At 34.1% G+C, this 20,373-nt stretch overlaps 1 protein-coding gene across 3 annotated transcripts in view; it reads right to left on the reverse strand.

The window, feature by feature from the left end:
* FRS2 (fibroblast growth factor receptor substrate 2) overlaps positions 1–20,373 on the reverse strand; it is a 104,136-nt gene that overhangs the window by 50,692 nt on the left and 33,071 nt on the right. For 2 of the 3 annotated variants that reach the window (XM_031940682.1, XM_031940684.1), the window contains exons 2-3: positions 10,385–10,480; positions 9,710–9,752 (exon numbers count right to left, since the gene is read on the reverse strand). The gene's annotated coding sequence lies outside the window, so the exon portion shown is untranslated. Of the gene's footprint in view, positions 1–1,309; positions 1,458–9,709; positions 9,753–10,384; positions 10,481–20,373 lie in introns of all 3 variants that reach the window. The other variant, XM_031940683.1, reaches the window with a different exon arrangement.

Raw genomic sequence — 20,373 nt, forward strand, 5'->3', positions numbered from 1 at the left:
TAAAATGCTTGTTCTTCAAATTGGGGGGTACAGAGGAGAGGTTTTCTTTTCAATACACATTACAGGGGTTGATTTAACTTGATCAGCACTTTTGTCCCGTGGCAGCAATTTGTGTAGAGTTTCAACCTATTCTGAGCTTGTTTTGAAAAATCTAAAGCAAAGGGCTGACTAGAATAAAATTAAGCTTGCTTAATTCCAGTACTCTGGAAAATTATGTAAAGTAAAACAAAAAGAAAACTAAAATCACTGCATTAAACTCCTACAACAACTACCAAAAGAATAACTTTATCCAAAGATTAAAAAATAAAACTTTAAACTCTAAAACACCTTAAGAAAGCATAACTATTGCTAATGAGCCTGTTCCTGTAAAGTAACCAATTTCGAACACTGAAGACATTTCTAAAAGTCAAAAGTTCAGTAACTCCCAATTCACAAACTTAGCCAATAAAAATAAATTCCTGTGCTTCATTAGATATCTATGTACAAGCAAAATCTTTGACAAATTTTACTCCACATTTAAATTATCTAACAAATAGCACAAGGTAAAAAGCCAAATAATAATTAAGTTAGATGAGTCCAGAATTGTTTTAGTAAATCACAATACCAAGTCCCTACTTTTAACACAAGATTTTTACTTGATCACTTTGTAAATTTTTCCCTCATTAGAAACACTTCTTTTAAAATAGTCTCAAACTTAAAAGGGATCTGTGATGTCAATGATTCTGGAGTTCCCTCCAAGGATGCAGATCAAAATGCATACCAGACTGTCTCACTGTGCAATACTTTTCCATGCTCTTTCCAAGTTTACTATGGTAAGGCAGAGTGAGGGCTGGGGTGTCTATATTAACATTTTAGAAAGCTTTCTTATTTTCTACTGATTGCATGAGGGTACTAGTGGAGCACCGTGGCTGTTCAATGTTGACCCCCTTGCTCTTACTATGCAACTAGCTAGCCTTCTCTTCCTGTCATAAAATTTCTTGATGACATACTTTTTCCCCCCAGAGTTCCTTGTTAGTTATATATTGCTACTTGCTCATACTCACCATGCCCTACTCCATTGCCTTCTATGTAATATTCATTCTTCAGAGGGAGTGGTGCTCCATGTCCCATTGCCATATAACAACTTATAAAATGTCAGTATGGAAAAAGACTTTAATTTTCATGAGAAAATAGGAGAAGTTAGAGTTCTGCAATTTTCTAAAAGCAATCTAGAACTTTCATTTTCCTATTCAACTCTGAACTCATTAACTGTCCATCTGTGCTGTCTGTACCAGATGTACTTCTAATGGTTTGATTCTATAGGATGTACCTCCACATGCAAGTTGAAATCTGAGCAACAGGTATTGTCATCCATTGGGTCTTTCCTGTGTGGATGGACAAGCCAAATTTCTTAGTGATTACAGATCTCTTTCAGGAGACTGAAATGTTCTGGGACTTGATGTAATTAGCACAGTCATCTGCAAACAAAAACACTATGAGGATCTCACAAGTTATAGGGAATTATTCCTTGTAATGCTGAGTGCAATTCAGAGAAGGAGTGTGTTAAACATATATTTCCTTGTTTTATGGAACTTCTAATCTTTATTGTCAGAAGATCATTGAACATCACTATTTCTCTAAGGGATCTAGATGATCTGAAAGACCTCTTGCTGTAAAACAGTCTATGAAGTTTTGTTCTATCAAATAAAAATTTTTATTATTGTCAAAAATTAGGAAAAGATTTTATGTTCACTACATCTTTCAATTAATTGTGAAATGCAAAAGATGTGGTCCAGTGTTGAATATTGCCTTTGTGATCTTCTGCCCTTTCAGATGCTGTACATTAGTCCCTCAAAGCCCTAACAATTTGATCAAATTATATCTTGTCTTTATAATACTTGGTTGGATCTGGCAACTTTTCCCATTTTTAGTCTCTTTAGTGTCATTCCTGCTTTTTCTATAAATACGGTCAAAACTGGGATGGTAAGATCCTTATTGGAGAAAATAATTTGTTAAAAATGTTTTAAATATCTTTTCTGTTTTGCTTTTCTTTGTATCCCTTTCATTTTTATTGACATTTTTTCCTTAAGATGACTTTGCTTAGTTGGATATCTTACCAAGCTTTCTTTCAATTTTATCCATTACTTCTTTTTATGAGACAATATTGAACATACTTTTATCCTTTCACAATAATAATATCATTGGTTGGATCTTCACCTTAATCTGTATTATATGTCTATTCTGAGACAAATACTTGCAGAGAGGGTTGGGATGGCACTAGGTTGGAAACTAGGTCTGAGTGGCACTCTATGTTCTAGCACCACAAGGAGACAAAATATCATTGATGATTTGGAAGAAATATATGATTTGATAGAACAAAACTAAGTCTCCTAGAGACTTCTACCAATAGATGATTTTAAAATCAGATAATTATTACAAACTGAACTGATACTTCCAACTGCTCAAATATAAGAATGATCCATAAAAACACAACAAAAAACTTTATGACATATTGTTAAACCAAATACTAAGAGTGCCATTCCAAATACATGGAAGTGTTAAGGACCATGCCTAAGTGAAGGGGCAGGTCAATTCTCTGAGAGCCTCCACAGCTGTGGATCATAACATCTGAAGGAGCTGCAAAGCAGCCTTTGCTGACATAGGTGTTGCGGACTGGAAATGAGATAAACGAGACAGAGGGAAGAGGAGAGAGGTCAGAGAACAGCAACTGCCTCTCAGTCTCCTTGCATCATCATCATCATCATCATCATCATCATCATCATCATCATCATCATCATCATCATCATCATCCTTCTCTCACATGAAGGGATCCATTCTACAGATTCGAGTTAGATCTCCAGCAGCCACTGACTGGTGGCTCCCTTATCACAACAAGAAAGGAAGGCCATATGAAATACAGACGACTTTCTATATCCATTCAGTAATTACAAGATGACTATTATATTGAACTTTTTAAAGGTTTCATTAGCTTTCTATGGTATATTCAGTGAATTATCTAAATTTTAGAATAAATCTTAAATTAGTAGGTAGTCTAAATTTAAAATAAATCTCACCGAAAAATAAAGACAGGAGTAGAACTTCAGAAAAATAAGACATAGAAGAAGAATATAGTACATAAGAGTAGACCTTGATGGCAGAAAGATACAAATTCCCATTCTGCCTTATGTCTATATGACTCTTACAAGTCAATTAACCTTTAATTTTCTAAATAGCTCTTTAAAAAGTAGTACAGCAGGTGAAATACAGACATTGGAATCATGAAAATTTGAATTCAAATCCTGCCTCAGAATTACTGGCTGTGTAACCCTGGGCAAATCATTTACCCTTTCAGTCTCAGTTTCCTCCTCTGTGAAAAGGGAACTACCTCACAATGTTATGAGAATCAAATGAGACAATATGTAAACAGCTTTGCAAATCTAAATGTCCTCTATAAAGCTATCCAGTTGTCGCTATTAATACTTTTAAGTTACAGAGAAGATGTCAACCTGCATTAGTAGAAGAAAGTTCCTTACCTGGAAGATTCCTATAACAATGAATTTAGGTCTAGTTCTTACCCTAACAAGCTCTAGCCTAGGGAAAAAAAAATATATATATTTAGCTGAAATTAAGAGGGGTACATTAAGATCCTGAAATATTATAATTTTAGTCTTACTTTTCCTCTGTCACAGACTAATTTTTTCTTTAAGTAAAGAGATGCTACATTATACAATCCATGTATATTGAATACTGATACTATTTCATTACCTTCATATTTAAGTTTAATGTAGTAACGAGTTCAATGCATTACAGCATAAAATATGTGTGTATGTATCCACACATTTCTAAATGTGCTTTATCTGCCGTTCATACAATCCAGATGTGAATGATGTCTCTTCTCTTCACCCCTTTTGCTCCATGCTTATATCTGGCTGCCCCAATTAGGAAATATGAAATATACTAAGTTTGAATGCTTTCTTTTTAAACTTCTAATGGTTCTTTTTTTCCTTTCTGTTCTTAAGACTATAAACTTGAAACAACACAAAACAACACAAACAGCACTAGTTTTTCTTATTTATTTCTCTCTGGGACCTTTAATGATATTAGAATTTCAAACAGTTATTGTGTCTTCTCTCTATATAGACTATAAAGCACTTCATCAATTAAAACACTTAAAATTGCTCAAATTTATTTCCATTTCACTACTGGGCTTGCATTTCAAAGTTTCACCTCACCTCTGATCTTTTCATCAGGAATATATTAAAGTCTTATTAGATTAAAAGTCTACTTACTTTTCTACAAGGTTATATATGGTTTTACAGGGCAATTTATTTTGAATTGTAAGCCTTTATTATTTACCTTCTGGAATTTTGTGGTTCTCTTTTAGTCAATTGTTGCCAAGTCTTAGGTTGTAGTTCCTTACTGACTTTATTCCTTCTTTCTGGCTTCTCACATTTTGCTTTAAATTTTTGACCTGAGGAAGCTCTGGGTTTTGGCTATAACATTCCTTGGAGTTTTCATTTTGGGATTTCTTTAGGAGGTGAACTGGTACATTCTATTTTCAACTTGCTTTGAGGTACCAGTGTTCAACTCTGGCCCTAGACACTTACTAGCCATATGACCCTGAACAAATCACTTAATTTATTTGCTTCAGTTTCTTTATTTGTAAAATAGGAATAATAATAAGACCTACCCTCCCAAGGTTGTAAGGATGAAATGAGATAACAACATTGCCTGGCACATAGTAAATACTATATAAATATAGTTATTATTGTTATGGTGAGTCTTAATAATTTTCTTTTGATTTCTTGAAACATGACAACCCAAAAAAAAAAAAAATTGGGGGGAGAGAAGGGGTAGGATGGGAAAGTTCATGCTTCTTAGGAAGTCTCACAATTCTTGTGGTTTTGGTTTTTTCCTTTTCCTTTTTTTAGCAAGGCATTTGGGGTTAAGTGACTTGCCCAGGGTCACATAGTTATTAAGTGTTAAGTGTCTGAGATTGGATTTGAACTCAGGTCCTCCATTACTCTATTGACTGTACCACTTAGCTGCTCCCTCTGATTCTTTATGTCTCTATGACTTCTTTTCTAGATTGTTTTTACTAGTAAAGTATTTTACATTTTCTATTTTCTCAATTTTAAAATTTTGGTTCTAATATTTCTTTTTGTCTCTCAGCATTATTAAAAATTCTCATAGCTCTGCTTATTTTGCATAGAATCAATGATTTGATTAAGGATTTCCACCTGTTCTAATCTATTGATTTTTCTGGCAACTTTTTAAAACTGGAGTTCTTATGTCATAAATTTTTTTTTTTACTTTTTTCAGTGAGCCAAAATCTACCTTCTTATCCTTCTATTCTTATTCTCAAACTTCCCCCCGCCCCAACAATACAAGAAAATATAACCCATTACAAATATGAAGAGTCAATCAGAGCAAAAGTCCACATTATCCATGTCAAGTTCCATTCTACACTCTTAGTTTTTTATCTTTTTTTCAGGAAGTGGATATTTGTTTTATTATAAGCCTTTTAGAATCATGTCTGGTCTTTACCCTGGTAAGAGTTCAAAACAATAATATTCCATCATATTTGTATGCCAAATATGCTCAATAATTCTACAATTTATGGGCAGCTTTTAAGATTTCCAGTCTTTGCTACCTCAAAAAGAACTATAAATATTTTGTACATCCTTAAAGTTTGTTTCATTTAGGATTAATCCCTCTCTTAGTCTACTCTCTAATATCCGTCCTCTCCAACCCACACTTCTTTCCCCCTATTATTCTATTGAGTGAAATGTATTTCTATAACCAGTAGAGTGTTTATGTATTTTTTCCTATTTTGATCAGTTCAAATGAGTCCCACCTCCTTGTGGTACAGACTGTTTCTTTTGTGTTCATTTGAGAGATTATTTCCATTCCTTCTCTTCCTTCTTCACCTCTTCCAATGTAGTCTTCGCTACTCTTTTAAGATCATCAAAACAACATAATCATTCCCAAGTCTTCTGTCAAATTAAACTCTGTGACCACTGATGATAAAGATTCTGAGGGACTACATATATCTTCTCTATAGAAGAATGTAAAGAGTTTAACCTTATTAGTCCTATATGTTTTCATGATCATACAGACCTTTTTATGCTTCTCTTAACTCCTCTGTTTGAAAATCAAATTTTCTACTCCATTCTGGTCTCATCAGGAATGCTTGGAAGTCTTCTATTTCATTAAATAGTTCTCAATCCCACTCCCACTCCACAGCATTTACATTCAGCTTTGCTAGATAAGTTATTCCTGGCTGTAGCCCAAATCTTTTGCCTTCTAGAATATCATATTCCAAGTTCTCCAATCTTTCATTTTGATGGCTGCTAGCTATATCACGTGGAATTCTAATTGTGGCCCCTTATAACTTGAATTTTTTTCTGCTATTTGCAATAATTTTCTTTTGACTTAGAAGCATTGAATTTTATCTTATTATGTTTCTGAGAATTTTCACTTTGGCTTTTTTTCAGGAGGCGACGTGGATTTTATTTCAATTTTGCTCTCTGATTCTATGAGACAGGGGTAGTTGTCTTTTAAGATTTCTTGAAATTGGATGTCTAAATGTTTTGGTCATGATATTCAGATAGTCCAATGTTTCTTGAATTTTTTCTCTTTGATGTGTTTATCAGGTCAGTTGTTTTTGCTATAAGATACCTCACATTTTCTTTTATATTTTCAGTCTTTTGACTGTTTTAAAATTTCTTGTCTCAAAAGGTTATTGGCTCTCTGTTTAGTCCACTCTTATTTAAAGAGTATTTGTTACTTGGAAAAGTGTATCTATTGTGCTAAGCTATTAATTTCCTTTCTATTCTTCTATAGCTCTCATTTCTTCTCTAATATTTCCCTCAAGCATTCTCATTTCATTCATAGATACATTTTTCACTCTTTTTAAATCTTGCTTCACTCATCAGGAATTCTAGTTGGATTTTTGCCAAGCTGTGACCCAGAACTGGGTAGCAGACAACAAAGCTGTTAATTCATATTTGCCTACCTTCAAGTGCCCCCTGTATGGGTCTAAAGTCTTCTATTATTCTCAGCATCCACAGACAGTGTTGTCTTGTTTCAATATGCTAAGTTGCACTGGATAAATGATTCACTGTGATCTTTTCTGGATTTCCCCACCAAGACTTAGTTTTATTTGTTTTACAGAACTGCTAGAAGAGTTTTGTGGAAGGAAGCTTGTCTTCTTCATCTTGGCTTTGAGTGACTCTTTTGTGTTTGTTTGTTTTTTTACTTTTATCTTTTATTCCCCCTTTCCAGTAACTTTACTAGTTCTATTGACCAAGTCTTCTCTTCTTGGAAACTTTCATCATATTTCCTGTTTGAGGAAAACCTCAGCATTCTCTCCAAATATTCACTCTGTTCTATTCTATATACCCAAATAGTTACCAAATCCTGCTGATTCTACTTCCACAATATCTGACAACTATGACCTTTTATCTAGACAATTACAAGACACTTTTAATTGGTCTCCCTGCCTCAAGTCTCTCACCATAGCAGTCCAACCTATACAACGCTACCAACATGATAACATTTAAGCACAAATATGACCACGTCAGTAGCCTACTCAATAAAGACTCAAGACTCCTTTTTGCCTCTAAGAACTGTTTAGCTTTTAAAACCTTTCCCAACTTGGTCCGAAACTATCTTTCCAGCTTCATCAACAAGATAAACATATATGCAATTCAACTAAAATGACCTTCCTTGTATTTCTCACACAAACTGCTTCATCAACATTACCTTGATGTTTTAGATTTCCCTCTCTTCCTTCACAATGAAGCTCAAACTTTACCTTTCATATGAAACTTTTCCTGATTCCAGTTGGTGGCATCTTTTTTCCCAAATTGCCTTGAATATTTACTTATTTGTATTTATTCTCTTCATGTCTATGCAATTGTGCTGTTTGTATCTCTTATATTTCATCCATACCCACAGAGACATGTAAAATACTGCTTATTTCCTTCCTCCCATTTCATGTAAATTTAAGTTTTTTGCAAGTAGAGATTCTTTCAAATTTTTTTGTATTTCTAGCACCCAGGACAAGGCTTAGAACATAGACTGAGTTCATTCTAGCTTTTAAATCAATGCTGGAATGCATGTTATCAAACTACATTCCTTTGTATCCTTAAACACCATCATCTTAGCCAATCATGCTAGTGATCATTTTTTAAAAATAAGAATATGTAGTTCTCCATTTACAATATCTTTAAGATAAATAATCATTACCAATGACTCTAAAAATGAGATCCAAATATTAGAAATATCATTTTAAAAAAAACGGATATTTTATCATGTTCTATCATCTGGATTTAAGCATTAGAAAGGTACCTTTCCTGACTTGACAAAAAGGTAACAATTTATCTTTGTCCTCTGTCCTTTCACAGCCTAAATTCTAGGAGAGAAAAAAATCTTTCTTACATTCTCCTTCTCTCAAACCCTGAAAACCTAGCTTCCACATCATCATCCCAATGAAACTCCATTACTTCTCCAAAGTAACACATTATCACTTTATTACTAAATCTGAGGGCTTTTCCTTACTCACTACTCAAATTTCTTTTCTTTTTTTTTTTTTTTTACAATTTTGACGACCCTCTACTTTTCAAAACTGCCTTTTCTAGGGTGTTTGAAGACACTGCTCTGCCAGGGTTCTTTACTCCCTGTAGAACCAGTTTGTTTCCTTTTTTGAGTTTCCAGATTTTAGCTCTCTCCTGGATACCAATCCTGCATTTATAACCTCCTAATGGGCATCTTCACATGACATCTCAAATCTGACATGTCCCAAAATCTTTTAACTTCTCTATTTAAAAGGATACTGTCATTCTCCTAGCAACCCAGATTTACAATCTTAGAACCAATCTCCTCTCCTCCTTCTCACTCATCTTCCCACAGACCAAATCAGTTACAAAGTCTTGTTGATTCCATCTCCTATCTGTCTTCTTTTTACTACTCACACCATAATTACTCTAGTTTAGGCCTTCCTTACCTCATACCTAGGTTATTAGAACAGACTCCTAATAGGACTCCCTTCATCTCATCTCCATCTTCTCTAAAGTATAGGTCTGATCATGTCACTTCCACATTTAAGAAACTTTAGTAGCTCCATAAAACTACTGCTGTGTTTGGCATTTAAGGTTCTAAATCATTTGGCTCTAGTAAATCTTTTCATGTTGATTATGCACTGGTCTCCTCATATATTCTATATATCATACAAAGAATGGCCTACTTGCTACTCCCTGTATGACTTTCTATCTCCCATCTCCTTACCTTTGAACATGAAGTCTCCCACATAATGCTCTTTCTCCTCATTTGCAACCCTTAAACTCTTCTCCAAGCCTCACCTCAAGTGCCCTCATATTTGAAGGGAACTTTTCTGATTCATATATATACCTTACCATCAAAACACTATTTAAATTCTTTATTTACTCATTTGTAACCATATTGAATAGTCATCCCATAGAATATAAACTCCTTAATAGCAGAGACTGCTTCACATTTGTATTTGTATTAATAACTGACTGCTAGTGCAATGTCTGGCACAGAACACACTTAATCACTTGCTGACTGATTTAATAAAAATCAAGAAGGGATTCTGGTGGTCAGTAAAAAAATGAGAAAAGGAAAAAAAAGGCAAGTTGAAATTTAAGCATCAATTAAATGCATTTAAATATGTCTTCCTTTATCTACTATAAAAGGCATTTCTTACCTTGCAAATTTCTCTTTTGAGAAAATCAGATGCAGTTTCCTTCCTAGAAAAAAAGATAGCAAAGTTGGATACCTTAGTTACTAAATAGCAAATCTTTTGACTATATTATAAGTGGTATTAACCTCAAATTAGATTCCATATTTTTTCTTCTAAAAGTTAGGAAAAATATCCATTATAGCAGTTTTAATAATATAATTTTATTTTATACTAATTAATTGCTGTCATTTTACAAAATTCACACATTTAAATTTGTATGCTATCTATAAATCACTTCATCAATAAAATGAGTTTTGAATGAAGTGATCTATTTGTAAGATACCTTCTAATTCTAATGCTATGTTACCATGAATCATTTATTCAGAGCTAACATTCAAACACTGTTACTGGGAAAGTCACAAGGTATAACAGTATTATATATATATATATCATAGGCTTTTACTCGACTTGAAATTAGGTTTTTTCCAGCTCACATTTAATTGAAAGAAAAACCTCAAAAAAAAATTATAGATTTTAAAGTATGATGAAGCAAGTATTAACATTATACACTCAATCAGGAAACATACTCTAGTATTATAATGCAAAGTGAGTTACTTTTAAAATATTTGATATATTTTTATTTATATTATTAGACATCTTTACTGCCAATAAGAATGAGCAGTATTTGACCATACTTACTAATATGACTGAAAAGCAACAGCTGCATTTTACTTCATCACAAATTCACAATTTCATCTCTTTTGCACTGGATTCCCCTCTTTCTTGTTATCATTCCTGAAATAAAGATGCCAATATGAAGATTGTTATCTTTGAAAATGTTTGGCAAAATCATCATCAAAATCATCACTGATCTTTCATTACGTACAATACTTATGGAACTTTAAAACTAACTGGAAAAAATTTCCCTTGGTCACCTTTAAAAAGAAAAACATTATAAAAGCATCATAAACTCACAAAAGGGAAAAAAAATCACATGGTAAAGTTTTAGACAGGGATCATAGTTAGCATGTTCAAGGGTCTAGTGCAGGGATCCAACAAATTCTTTAAGTCTTCAACGTGGCTAGTCACTGATTAAGGATGTTACTTAAAGACCTTCAGATATTAAATTGATGAGATTCAATCAACTCAGATTATTGCCTGTGGATTTCAGGGGTTTAGTGTAGATTTTAAGTGGTAAGATTTTAATACTAGATTTGTCTATTCCTGTTAACTTATTTATCCTCTAAAAATTTTTCATCAGTATTTTATTTTTCCAACTACAAATATAGATATATTGCTACAAAACTACAAAGATTATGTTTCAATATGCATTTTTGTAAGTTTTTTTCCTCCTCTCTTTTCCCTCCCTAATACAGCAAACAACCTGATACAGGTTATACATGTGCAACCACTTTAAACATATTTCTATACTAGTCATATTATGAAATAAAAATTAGAACAAAAGGGAAAAAGCACACACACACATACACACACACAAAAAGCAAACAAAGAAAGGTGAAAATATATGCTTTGATCTGCATTCAGTCTACATAATTCTATGGATAAGACTTTCCTGTCTATCAGAATGTATTTCTGAGAAGTGCTAAGTCTATTATAGTTGATCGTTACATCTTGCTGTTACCGTGTATCTTTTAGTTCTGCTGACTTCACCCAGCATCAGTTCTTTTAAGTCTTTCCAGGCTTTTCTAAAATCAGCTTGCTCATCATTTTTTACAGAACAATAATATTCAATAACACTAAAATGTTATACCATAATTTATTCAGCCATTCCCCAACTGATGGGCATCCTCTCAATTTCTAGTTCCTTGCCACCACCAAAAGAGAAGCTACAAACATTTTTGTATGTGAGTCCTTTCCCCTCTTTTATAATCTCTTTGGGATAGTGATATTACTGGATCAAAGGGGATCACAGTTTTATAGCCATTTGGACATAGTTCCAAATTGCTCTCCAGAATAGCCAGATCAGCTCAAAACTCCATCAATAATGCATTAGTGTCTTAGTTTTTGGAAAGCAATTCTGACAGAATGATAAAAATTGTAAACTGGATTGTAATGGGTTAAGAAAAAAGATGAGAGAGTGGAAACACCTATTATGGATGTATATTTCAAAGAGTTTAGCTACAAAGGATTGAAGAAATATAAGACAGGAATGGAGATAGAGGGATTAAGTTAGTGTTTTTTGAGGATTAGGGAGGTATGGACATTTTTATAGGTGGTAGAGAATAAGGAAGCAGAAAGAAACTCATTGAAAATAAATGAAAAAAGGACTGGGCATACAAAAAAGACAGTCTCTGTCTTCAAGGAGCTCCCAATCTAATGGAGGAAACAATATGCAAATAAATATAAACAAATGCAAACAAAAAGAAGACACTAGAATTAAGAAGCATTGGTTAAGGCTTCCTGTAGAAAACAGGATTGTAGTTGAGATAGATGTAAAGGAGGTCAGAGAAGCTAAAAAGCTAGAAAGCTAAAAAGGAAGTCAGATGAAGAGGGAGAGCATCCCAAGCATGGAAGGCAGCCAGAGCAGAGACATGAAATGTTTTATCTGAAGAAAGATCAAAGAGGTCCGTGTAACTGGAACGGAGTGTACATATCAGGTAGCAAAGTGTACAAAAACTGGACAGGTAGGAGAAGCTAGATAAAGAAGGGCTTTGAATGTCAAAGGGAGGATTTTGTATATGAACCTGGAGGAAACACCAATAAAGTTTGGGAGGTAGTGAGGCAGAAAGGAGGCAGATGCTATATGCTTTGTGCTTTAGGAAAGGCTTAAGGAAAATACTGTGGTGGCTGACTGGTTGTAATGGGCTGAGGTTTGAGTTGATGCACTGAGTCCCAAGGGCTAAATAGTAATTGGAATATACTCTATTAATATACATGATTGGAGAAAGAATGGCCCCCGCCCACTCTCTGTGCAAGTCCTGATGTGTTGTATAGGAAATGACGATTTTGGTGGGTGGAGGCAGAGAGAGAAACAGGAAGAGAAGCTGGGAGAGATTGGGCCTGGATTCCATACTCCTAGCTGCTGGTTGTGTGGCTGCCGGTCTAGCTAGCTTCTTGACTCAGCTGCACACATTGCTATCGCCGATTCTCTTCCACCTCCGATCCTTCTTCACTGAGAATAAAGACTGATGATTTTCCCCTAACCTGAATTCCTGACTCCGGCTGATTTTAAAATAAGCGGTCTTCACAACTGGTAGCCTAGGAGAGAGGACATATAAATCTGCACTGGAGGAAGGGAGGCATTATCAAAGGAGAGAATGAGGAATATTGGGCAGTTACTGCAAAGATGAAATTGACAGGTCTTTGCAACAAACTAGATGGGGACAGGGGATGTGAGAGATAATAAATTGAAGGTAACGCCTAGGTTGCTGAGCCTAAGGAAATATATTTTAATTTCTCTACTATATAGCTAGTTTCACATTTCTTCTACCATTCTGTTTGGATTTAAATCTGCATTATCAGTATCCCCATTCATCAGCATACAATAAAATCAATCATTTAAAGAAATCAAAGACATGCTGTGATCAGTGGGTCACATGATCAGCAAGATGGTATTCTAGACATTTTCCTTTCCTTTAGAATTCTAAAATTTCCCCCCAAATTAGAATAATGCAAAGAAGGTAAAATAATTGTAGCAGTCACTGAAGAACAAGGCAGTAAGATAACTGAAAAAGTACTAATTGACAAATATCAACTTAGAAGGCGATTCCTGAGGTGCTCACTCAGCAATCCTCTACCATAGCCCCATGGTCTAGCAGGGTGGCAAAACCTGACGACCCATAGGCTTGTGCTCTGGGGATCCATTCAGTGATTTCCTTGTTGCTACTTCAGGACTTTTCACTCCACCATTCTATGGCAGAAGCAGGAGATCTTAACTCAGCCTTATTCCATGTAGATCATAGGATGCACAGGAAAATCAAGTACTTTCTTCCTGGGGTGACAGGAACAGGGGGAGGTTGCCATGGTGGTAAATACTACACCAAGAATGAAGGAAAAAGGACTAACATGCAGTTAGAATAAATTCTATCCCCCTAGAAGTCACACAAGGGAGTTATTGCAGCCTGAATTTGGAAAATCCCTAAAAAGTGAATTTCCCAAGAGACTGTGAAGCAACTTTGAGGCCTGTCCTTCTAGGCATCTGTCATCAGGGGAGAAGTCAAAGTGTGGGCCACAGGAGAATATAGAGGACAAGACCAAAAACAATACCACCACATATATATTGAGAACTTTGTGCCAAGTGCTCTGCTAACACTGGAGATACAAAGAAAGGTAATCTTAAAATATGTAAAAGTAGTCTAAGAATCATAAATCTTCCAGAAAAGCACAATGAAATAAAGATTTCATTCCATTCTTCACCAAATAATACAAAAAAATTCCCCCCGAAGTAGGAGAAATAGAGGGTAAAATACAGATTGAGAATCCACAGGAAGTGAGAGTGGATAAACCTTAAAAATGGCAAACTTTTAATGTCAAACAATCTCTGGCAGATAAGAGAAATCTCTTCTCCTATCTTAGAAAATTAGTTCAAACTACTCAAGACTGTGTGTACATAAAATCAAAGGATTTTTGGAATGGGTATGCTAAAAAAAACAAAGATTTATTTGCAGTTCAAAATTTCTAAAACATTTAAGAAAATTGGAACTAATCAGTCAATGACATTTAACTGAATGAAGAAATTTGAGTCTTCCTCCCCCCAAAAGGCGGCAAAGCTGAGCAAGTAAATGAAACTATGGCAGATAAAAGAAACATGAAAAAAAATCAAATAAATAACAATAAGAAAAGACTATAAAGTGAAATTGATGCTTTTATTGTCTATGTCACTGGCCCTCAACCAAAGAGAAAATATCTATGAGCAAAAGAATCAAAGTCAGAAGAAAAAATAAATAAATTATTTCTTGGATTAAAATCTACATTCCCTCATATGTGAGGCAATATCTGGGGGGGGGGGGGGGGAGCAAAATACAGAAGCAAAATACTCCATCAGGAAGAGAGAAGAAAAACAAAAAGAGTTGGAGAGAGAAGAAACACATTGTACCTGGAACAAACTCAAAAGGAGATGTGGGACTTTAGCTTTTTTATTATTTTTTTTTTTTTAAATATCTAACCCTGCAATTGTAGACTTTGAGAGAATAGAACAATGGGCAATGGTCCATAAGTCAGGTCTCACTCACGTAGAGGAAATTCTCTGGAAGCACTGAGACATATTTCACATAAAATGGTATATGTGGAAAAGGAACAGGATGTTTAGAAACAATTCAGAATTTAGGGATTCTTATGCTAAGCAAGGTCCTGGGTTAATGTGGACAAACAAGATGACATAAGGAGGATATGGATAAGGGGTCAAGAAATAGAATATATCCACTGACCTTAGAATGAACAAGTGGACAATGACAAGGTAAGGAATAGAAAGAGGACCCTGAAAGAGGAACACTGTAATAAAACAATCTGGTAGAAATTAGGTTTAGACTAAAATTTAATATGACAATAAGCTCTAAATGGACATGTGACATGGATATAAAATTCAGACTACCTTCCAGTAAACTAGAATGTTTCTTTCAATAGATAACTTTCTAGAACTGCAAATCTTTCAAAAGAAGGAAGGCACTGCCAAAAAAATTTTTAAAGGACATGAGAAAAGGAATGTGATAACAATTGCATAATAGAATGGATGGCAGAGAGAACAAAGCTTTTTGTCTTCCAGGAATACCACTTTATATGAGGGTCACAGAGGGAAACACGTACCATAGACAATGAAGCAATGGCATTATTAAAAATATATGGAAAAATTGGTAATGTGATCTTATGGATAGAGAGCTAAACTTAAAAGTCAAAAAGACCCAGACTCAAACTCTGCCTCTGTTACTATGTAACCACAGACAAGTCACAAACTTTGTTACATATTGAATCCTATAAGTAGGATTAACTTTGTATATGTGCTATTGAGCTGCATTAAAAGTAGCACAGCTTCCAGGAATAAGATGATAGTCCATTTGTACCATGACACAGCTAGAACCTATCTGTAATATTGTATATAGTTCTGAGTCTAGCAGTTTAGGAAGGTCATGGATATAATGGACAAGATGCAGAGAAAGGGAAGGATGATAATGAAGGACTTTGAATCGAAGACGTGTAAGAATTAGGTAAAATAAACATAGAGCTTTAAAAGAACAAAGACTCAGACAGAGCTAGCTAGCTAAGCCATACCAAAAGGCATTTTATTTAGCATATAGAATATGCCATGCACTGGGCAATACAAGCAAATAAATACAAGTAAAAAGAGAGTTCCTAACCTTAAGGAACTTATATTCTAATGAGAAAAAAACAACACATAAAGAGCAAGTAGCAAAGTGTCCAAGCAGAGAATTCTTCATCTTCTTAAAGGGAAAATCAGATCAGTGTACATAAAGCAAGTACTGATCCAACTGCACTACTTTGGCCCTAACAGGAATCTGGGGAGACATTGAGTTACACTTGTCTCAGACTATCTGAACATTTATCCATTTCCCTCCATCTCCTTGTACATAGTCCTATAAGGATTGGCTCTTTTCCAAATGTTACTCTGACAAGCCAAGGCCTGGTTCTGGTCCTTAATTATTATTACGGTCCCTAATTATTACAATTTTTCTGGCTTACACATTTTCTGTTCAGAGCCTTTGCTCTGAGCCAGCCTTTGCTGACTTTAGGTGCAATTGCTAGAATGCATGCTGCCTTGCCTGGTATGGCTTTTTTTTTTTTCTTGGTCTCTAATGGAGGGGTTCTGAAACCCTTTTTTGTGTATCATGGATCTCTTTGGGCATCAAAGATATTATTTTCATTACAATTAAGTAAACTTACAAACTCAAGGAAATCCTGAACTCTTTACTCAACTCCACAAAATCAAAATATGCCTATGGACCTCTTTTCAGAATAATGATGATGATAATAACAGCAACAACAACTACTAGCATTTACATAACATCTCAGTGCCAGGCAGAGTGCTAATAATGGCTTCACAAATATTATTTTAATAAAAATAAAGTATACCCAATTACAAAGAAAAATACAAAAAGTTTTCAAAATATCTTTTTCACAGCTTTCAAATTGCTTTCCTACTTGGCATCTGACCATATTTTTATGCAGATTTGGACTAGATAGAGTAACTTCTGTCTCATGTTTTTTAGCACTACTTTTTCTGGAGCCCTTTCCAAAGATTTCCTGGAGTTTATGTGGAAGACTATGCTTGACAGATTTTTACATTGCCATCCTTTCCCTAAGTTTCAGCATTAAATTTTTTTTTGGAAAAAAAATTTTTTTTAGTGAGCAAGTGAAAAAACTGAGTTATATTTTACTTTAGTAAGTAAAACATATACATTTACTTATGAAATATTTTCTTCAAGTTCTGAAGTGAGAACCTAAATTCCCCAATGTACAATTTTAAAATTTCAAAATATCTCAGAATTTTTTACGTATACAAACATCAGATAATCATGTTTAAAGTGGAATTTGAAGATTAGGGATTATTATACTTCTAGATTTTCATTCTTTCAAATTATTATTTGAATATCACCTATATGTGCAATTTTACTTTCATGCTTCAAGTAACATGAAAGAGCACATTCTTATCACTGCATTACTACAAAGCCCTCAGTGATTTGCCAATATTTAGCAAATAAAGTCAAACTTCATTAGGATAAAAGGTAAAAGATTGATGCATCGAATAAGCAATGACATTGGATGCAAAGGGCCCCTATTTTTCAAAGAATGCAGATTAAAACAAGAACCACAAGAAAAACAGGGCTATATAGAATTTCATTTTCCAGCTAAGGGCTGAAATACTCCCCTAATATAAAAGGAGGTATATCTTTAGTAAGTAGCCCCATTGAAATATTCCAAAAGCTTTAAATATGAAGTTTGAGACAAGAAACACAAAAGTATGCTAATATTTTGCCAGTGAGTAAAAAGAATGAACACTTTCTAAATTGGGTATAGCTTTACCAACTCTTTCAAAATGTTTTACTGATTTATGTTTATTCCTAGAACTTTCAGCAAAAAGGTCAGAATTACTAATTGCTTCTTGCAGCTCCAATTCATTAACTGTTATACTATGGAGCACACTTGAGAAATACTTTGGGCACATAGGAACTCTAAAGCCTAACTGTTTTAAACTACTCCCATAAATACAGTATTTTACTTAACCCTCCCCCTAAGAGAGCTTAGTATCTTTCAATATATAAAAGCTTACATTCTTCGCAACTCCTGGGTTAAGTCCAAATTTTGACATTTTGAATGACTAGTATTTGTACAAACTAGTGATGGAAGAGTTGAGCTATATTTAAGCCTGAAAGTGCCAAAATGATACAAATGAACAAATTGTTACGCGACTTCATGGAAAAATATACAAAAGTACTGAATATACAACAGAAAATAGAAAATCTTATCTGCATGAACTGCAACAACTTTCAAAAAGTTACATTCCTGTGACACAAATACACAATCTAATTAATAACTCCACAAAATAAGTAAAATTAAGATACAGAATTTCTACATAAAAAAGTTTACTTATTAATAAGTACCTGAAATCAAATGGTAAAAATCTGACCATCTACATGAGATTGTGTTTTTTAAATATGAAGATGCTATGGACCTAGCCATGTGCTTTGCACTAATTCTCTTCTGGTTTTTGCTAATTCACAAAACCATGTTTCCCAGTGACCTACTCTCCTTTTGATCATATCACATATATATGTTCTATAATAGTTAACAAGAATTTATCAAATACATATCAGACAGGAATGGAGACTCCTGGAGATATAAAGAAAGGCAAAATAATCCCTGCCCTCAAGGAGTTGACATTCTGATGGAGGAGACAACATGCAAATAACTATACATATATGACATAGAGACACTTATTTTAAGGGGCTCAAGTATTTCCTCAATGTTATTTTGTTCTCATTAAATATTAGATGTTATTCAACAACAAGTATTAATGGAATGCTTCTTAAGTTTGATGTCATGGGGAACAGATAAAACATGTTCTCTAATCCATTAAGAGGCTTAAGATCTAACTGGAGAAATGACAAACAACTATATAAACATACATTTTGACAAAAGCCTAATGTGGTATTTCATGATGGTATGCAGAGAGTCTTGTGTTCCCAAAGTTTATTCCAGCAAAGTACAAAAACTTTCCCAACTGGAAAAATTTCATACAGGGAATGTGCATGTGTGTGTGTGTGTCCAACATCCAAAAACTAGCCTACCTAACTTTTGAGAGGCTCATCAAAAAAAGGCTGGCCACAAAACAATGATGAGTTTTTCTGCCATAGTAGTTCATAAATACCACTTATGAAGTTGTGATATACAATACAAAAGAGTGGCACAAGCTGACACTGATACTCTGACAGATCCATGTTTCCCTGAATGACTAGTGTTTTATGGTCTCCAAAGTATTTTCTATACATTATCCCATTTGAACTTCAACAATCCCAAGGGGGTAGAGAGATTACATCCATTTTTATAACTAAGAAAATTAGTGCCCAAAGACACTGCTTTACCCAAGTTTATAAGCAGGTGAGTCAAATGAATAAGTCAAGAATTACAAAGGATCTAAAAACATCATTGTATCCAACCAAATTCCCTCATTTCACAAATGAAGAAAAAAGCTGATCCTTAAGACTTCTCCAAGGCCAGAGCAGTAACTAATGGCTAAGCATCAAGCTGAAATCTTGTATTTTCATCTCCTGTGTTTTTCCCACTATTACACAGCTGCCTCTAATATATGAAGTATTAATAGTGAATAATCAAAGACACAACCTAAGAAACTTAAGAAGAAGCTCAATGAGGCTTAGAGCAGTTTAAAAATGTTTTGCATAAGACATAGCTGTACTCTAAAAGATGGGTAGATTTGACTGAGAAAAGCAGAGGGAAGTGGAGAAGTGCAATATATTCTGTGCCTTCCTTCCTGACTTTTTGTATTCCCATTGCTGGTCACAGTGTGTGGAACATAATGGGTGCTTAATTAATAAACGTTTACTGATATTGATATTGGTATTATTGATATTGGTATATTATGAATGTGAGGAATAATATTAGCAAAAATATAGTTCCTATATTAGTATAAATATAGGAATTTTCATCTCTCCTTCTTAAAATGGGGTAGGAAAAAGTCCCTCAGGACCTATGTAGCTTCTCAAAGAAATGATGAGGCTGGTTCTGGAATGCTTCTACCAAAGATCAAATGAACCAATGTCCCCATTTCACAAGATCTTCGGTGCAATATTAAAATTAATTTTTAAAAAATGCTTCAAACATTTACCACAAAAAACCCCAAACAGATGTACAACTTGAATAGTAAAGGTGTTAACCATAAAGAAGTTGGAAGAGGACAGATCAGGAACTTTTTCAGAGCTTTGTCTGGAGAATTGAATTTGTTACCCAAGAAGAGTTAAAAAGTTATACCAAAAAAAAGATAATTTTGGTTATGTGAAATAGAAAAGCTTGCACAAACAATTATTAATAACACAGGATAAAAAGTAAATGGTTGATTAGAAAAAAATTTGTAGAAAATAATTTTAATACAAATACAACATGTAAAATGTATAAATAAGAGAACTACTTAAAACCAAAAACTATTCCCCAATAGATAAACGTACAAACGATGTGAACAAATAACTCCCAAAAGAAGAATT

This window comes from Sarcophilus harrisii, chromosome 5 (assembly GCF_902635505.1).
Source record: "Sarcophilus harrisii chromosome 5, mSarHar1.11, whole genome shotgun sequence".
NCBI lineage: Eukaryota > Metazoa > Chordata > Mammalia > Dasyuromorphia > Dasyuridae > Sarcophilus > Sarcophilus harrisii.